The sequence below is a fragment of the Ipomoea triloba genome, chromosome 3 (assembly GCF_003576645.1).
Source record: "Ipomoea triloba cultivar NCNSP0323 chromosome 3, ASM357664v1".
Taxonomy (NCBI): domain Eukaryota; kingdom Viridiplantae; phylum Streptophyta; class Magnoliopsida; order Solanales; family Convolvulaceae; genus Ipomoea; species Ipomoea triloba.
Window position 1 is genome coordinate 28,994,634 of NC_044918.1, and position 5,495 is coordinate 29,000,128.

The following is a 5,495-nucleotide window of genomic DNA, read 5'->3' on the forward strand; positions in this document are numbered from 1 at the left end:
TACTTTTTCTCTTGATTAAGTATTTTTTTTACTGCTCATTATGATTTTTTGGTGTTGTTTACATTTTTAATTTTAATGTGTGTTTTCAAAGTTTTATTTTACAATTTAGTATTTTCTTTAGAATAGTAGGATTGGCCATTAAAACTGTGTATCTTTAATTAAAATATTTTACAATTCTTCTCTTTCAACATTAAAATTGTCTATCTGTAATAGAAATAACTTAGTTCAAATATTCCAATGAGCAAACTAATTGAACTCAAATTTCCTCTTGTTAATAAGTAACGAAACCCAAAACCCCTAAACCTTAACTCCCCAACCCTAAATCCTAAACCCTTAAACCTTAAACCCCTAAACCCTAAATGCCTAACCCTTAAAACACTAAACCCTAAATGCTAACCCTAAAACCCTTTTTCCTCTAACTCTAAATCCTAAACCCCTAAATGCCTAACCCCTAAACCTAAAACCCTAAACCCAAAACCCCTTTTTCCCAACCCCCTAACCTCTATAACCCTAAACCCTAAACCCTAAAATGCCTAACCCCTAAAACACTAAACCCTAAACCCTAAGACCCTTTTTTCTCTAACCCTAAACCCTAACCCATAACCCCTAAACCCTAACCCATAACCCCTAAAACCCTAAACCATAAATCTTAACCCTTAACCCTTAAAACCCTGGAACCTGAACCCTAAAACCCTAAATGCAACCCTAAACTCTAACCCATAACCCCTAAACCCTAAACCCTAACCCATAACCCCTAAAACCCTAAACCATAAATCTTAACCCCTAACCCTTAAAACCCTGAAACCTGAACCCTAAAACCCTAAATGCAACCCTAAACTCTAACCCATAACCCCTAAACCCTAAAACTCTAAATGCTAACCCTAAACCCTAAAACCCTAACCCATAACCCCTAAACCCTAAACCCTAACCCATAACCCCTAAAACCCTAAACCATAAATCTTAACCCCTAACCCTTAAAACCCTAAATGCAACCCTAAACCCCTAAACCCTTGAACCCTAAATCTTAAAACACTAAAACCTAAACCCTAAAACCCTTAAATCCCCAACCCCAAACCCTACTTTCTTATTCTCTAAACTCTCTTTTACTTCCTCTCGTCTTTTTATTTCTCTTCTTTGTCCTTATCCTTCTCTTATCCCCTTCTTTTACTTTCTATCTCCTTATCCTTTTCATTAAAGTGTATGTTTATCTTTCTCTCCATGTTTGTTCTATCCTTTCTTCATCTTTTTATTTCTCTTCTCCTTCTATCTCTTTAAGTGTTATTATTTTTTTGCTTTCTATCTCTATTCCTCATCTAACACAGGGCCGGGGCAAAATTAAAAAAAGAGATTCTATTTCAAGTATTTTTGAACCCGTTGTTGTTTTCATATTAGAACCATTATCATAACATTGATCCCTTGGAGGGTTAAGCCTGAGGGTAGAGGTTTCATGACCGACATGCTTCATGAGATGGAGTAGTATTTTGAGAATCTTGGTCTCAATGACGAAGTGAAGAAGATCAAAGTTGCTATCACATATCGTACTGACACAACTATGCTATTGTTGAGATGAAAGCATGCTGACATCGAATGAGGGACTTACTGCATAGACATATGGGATGATTTCAAGAAGGAGCTCAAGCGACATTTTTGGCAAAAGAGGTCGAACTTTTTTTGGCAAATGGAGTAGTATTTTGAGAATCTTGGTCTCAATGACGAAGTGAAGAAGATCAAAGATGTTACCCCATATCGTACTGACACAACTATGCTATTGTTGAGATGAAAGCATGCTGACATTGAATGAGGGACCTACTGCCATATGAGAGTGAGTAAGCCAATGGATTGAACAAGTTGAAAGGGAAACTAGGAATGTAAAGAACATGGTCTAAAGAGAAGGAATGGATAGTGACTTTTCTATTTCCTTTAGCTTTTCCCTTTGAATCTTTGGACCATTACCAAAGGTAACAGATGGGAGAGAATATGAGAAATCAATTTGGGAAAAAAATGAGGGATTACCAAATATTTGATCGGTGACTCCAGAGTTCATGACCCAAACAAAGTTTGATTGTGAAGCAAATGCAGTATGGGAGATGTCAGGAGAAATGGTTGTCTAGACAACCTTTAATTGCAAGAATTCTGCATATTCAGCCTTTGAGATAACTTGTGTATTTGACTCCTCAACATTTGAATTCTCAGATTGAGCTATATTAACCATAGTTGGCTTCCCATGAAGTTTCCAATAAACCTCGCAAGTGTGTCCTTGTTTCTTACAAAAATCACAAAATCGAGTAGAATTTCGTCCTCCACCTCTGCCACCTCAACTGCTTTCTCAACCTCTTTCTCTATTGTGACCATGATGACTTTGAGTAGTAAGAGCAAAATGATCAACAATGGTTGATGATGATATATTTCCTTTATATATATATAGGAGACTTGAAGAAGTCTTTTGGACATTTCCTTGGTGCTGGGAACAGTTCCATCACCGAGTATACTATTTCGGTTCAAGCTTGGCAACTGTAAGAACGACAAAGAACTTATCACGTTGAGTAAATTGCTCTTTGGGTGATCCTCCAATAGGCATGAGTTTATTAAATTAAACTCATCCATGAATCCTTGGGTTTTCCCCATAAATTTTTCCATGGACATTAATGAAATCTTTAATATTTAGTATCTCACTGAAAATGAAATAAAAACAAGAGATGTCATTCATATAAAGAAATTAACTTGTTTCCATACTGAAAAACAGGTTTTGAATCATTTGAGGGATGATCTTTGTGTTTAACGCTCAGATAACATGTGTCTAACGGGGATTATTTTGACTTAATTATCAATAGTTAGAGGACCACAATAAGTACAATTGAAAGTCAAAGTACAAAATTGAAAAAAAGCAATAGTCGAAAGACTATTTAGGGAATTAACTCTATGTTTAAATGTTAAAAGCACAAAGATTATCCACGAATCAAGTGATGCCTGATCCATCCTTGAAGGCTAAAGCAACCATTGCTCATCTTGATCAATTGGGAAATTGTAACATGCTATTTTACTTGATCAATATCTTGTCATCTTTGATCTTCCCGATGTCCTCGAGATCATAGCAAGCTGAAGAAATCCAGCCGTTCTGAAACTGCTTATATATCTCTCTGGCCTGAATCCACTTTGGCAGCTTCACATGCAATGGCATCCATTGCTTCCCAACCAAATCTTGTCTTTTCAAATAGCAACTTCTTGCGAGTTTCTTGGAGGATATTGTCTTCAAACATATCAAAGAAAGATCAGGAATCAAAAAAGAGCATTGCAGAATTGCGTGATAAAAGGAGACAGACATAGTAAGCATCATTTATAAGAGTGTAACCAAGCTGAGACGAGACTGAATTCAAAAATCGAGGCTTGAGGCTTGACTGAGCTCAGCTCGATCTCAAGCTTCAAGCAGCTCAAATAAATTACTAAGAGGGGGAGGAAAATAACTAGGCAAAGCTTCTATATGTACCGGCAAAACCAGAAAATACAAAAGGTTGAACAGAAATGGAGTCTTGTGCCTGAAACAACTTTTCCTGGCATAGCAACTTGGCAAACTGGAGCAGAAAGGATCCTGTGCCGAAGCTACATCCTGGAACGTTGGAGTTAACACATTTTTAGCAGGAAAAAATTGACCCAAATCAGTGCAAAGCATCATTTTTAATTACTTGAAACACAAACACATACAAACTGTTTTCCCAAAGAATCAAATTTGAATTTAGAGTATTAATTGAAGATTTTAATACAAAATAAAATCAAATAATCAAGAAAATTGTGAGATGAAACTAAACCTTGAATTGGGCTCTCTGTAATTCTTTTGAAGAACATAAGATGTCTGCAGCTGTTTGAATCCATAGCAAAATCTAGTGGAACCATCCATGCTTTATGTTGTCTTGGCTTCTGCAACAAGAACTGCCAGAATATATGAAAATCAGTTATTGTTATTATATGCTAAATTAATTATGCTATTGGTAGATTTGATGACCTATCATTGCATATATTATAAAGGACAGAAATCAAGGTAGAATAGATGGAGATACAAGAGAAAAAAGAGGGAAGAGGCTGTGAGCGTTAGGGACCTAAACACCTATATTTTAATAGAAATATAAGTCCGAGATTCATGTTTGGACGAGATGAATAGATGTCAATTAACTATTTCTTTTAGTTATTTTTTAACAGAAAAGATGCAGGTATGAGGATTGAAAGTGGAGATGAGGATAGTATGACAATTATAAGGATTTTACAGAGGCATAGTATTCCCCTCCCTAACATGTACCTGCATGCTCACAGCACAATTTTGATACAAGAACAAATAATGGCACACAAGTAATTGAACTATTTAAGCACTGTCAGATTTCAGGAAATCTAATGAACTTCCTTATAGTTCTTACTTCTATGAGTTCTATCCACTTTCATCAGTGGAACAATTATGGTATCGAGCATATACTTCACGGTTCCTTTCAAGGCACAATAAACAATGCTACTATAAAAAAATATTTGAAATAAAACATGAAGAGCATGGCATCTATAGATGAGAATGGCAGTAGAATTGCATGTACTACTTATTAAAAAAGAAAATAAATTTTGAAAATAAAATGGGTAATGCAAAGCCAGTTTTTTGTGGAAATAAGTTTACTACGGAGTATATGACTAGAAATAATTTCTAAAATGCTTACTGCACAACAAGCAACCTTATCTCAGGATAATCTGATATATTCTTCTATCGCCAAATTTTAGCATTTTCTTAACTTTGGTGAGGAACAGTTGATGAAGCAGGTAAACAAGGGAGCGAAAGGTATTCAATAAGCAGGTAAATGAGATGCAAATGTAGAAATAAAAAATACAAAAATCTTTGAAGTTGCAAGGTTTTGTCTGTCTATTTGGCAGAACCAGTCCTTGACAGAATTAGTCCTTGATGGGTTGGACCCTTTTGCTCTTGCCGTTAGATTTGGATGAAAAAATAAATAGGCAGAATTAGTCACTCAACTTTGATGGGTTAGACAGAATTAGTCCCTCAACTTTGATGGGTTGGACCCTTTTGCTCTCACCATTAGATATGGATGAAAAAATAAATAGGGTCATATTTGCTGTCTATTTTTGTATTTAATATCAAAATTCAAAAAGCCATTGCTAAAGACTTTCACTGCCTTAGAAATTCTATCCCTGCAAGGGAAAATGGTGTGAACTCTTAACAGATCATACTAATTCTGCAAAAATTGCAGAATTTCATAGTTAATCTAGAAGAATTATCACACAAATATGCATCTAAGTCTTGAACTCAGCACTTATAAACTTAAAAAGAATAGTCATTCTCGCTTACAAGCATAATTTTAGATGAGAACATGAAAACTTTTTTAATAGATATGAAGCTTCCAGAGTGGTGGGATTCGTAGCAATGGAGATTTGATAGATTTCTAAATAAAATGACAAAGATACACTCACAAATTTATCTTCTTCTTCTTTTTTTTTTTTTTTTTTTTTTT

The 5,495-nt window shown here is 35.1% G+C and overlaps 1 protein-coding gene across 1 annotated transcript in view; it reads right to left on the reverse strand.

The window, feature by feature from the left end:
* Positions 1-2,792: 2,792 nt before the first annotated feature.
* Positions 2,793-5,495, reverse strand: part of LOC116013615 (pentatricopeptide repeat-containing protein At5g57250, mitochondrial) — an 8,616-nt gene continuing 5,913 nt past the window's right edge. Inside the window, exons 2-4 of the mRNA XM_031253464.1 lie at positions 3,804-3,924; positions 3,485-3,604; positions 2,793-3,247 (exon numbers count right to left, since the gene is read on the reverse strand). The gene's annotated coding sequence lies outside the window, so the exon portion shown is untranslated. The remainder of the gene's footprint in view (positions 3,248-3,484; positions 3,605-3,803; positions 3,925-5,495) is intronic.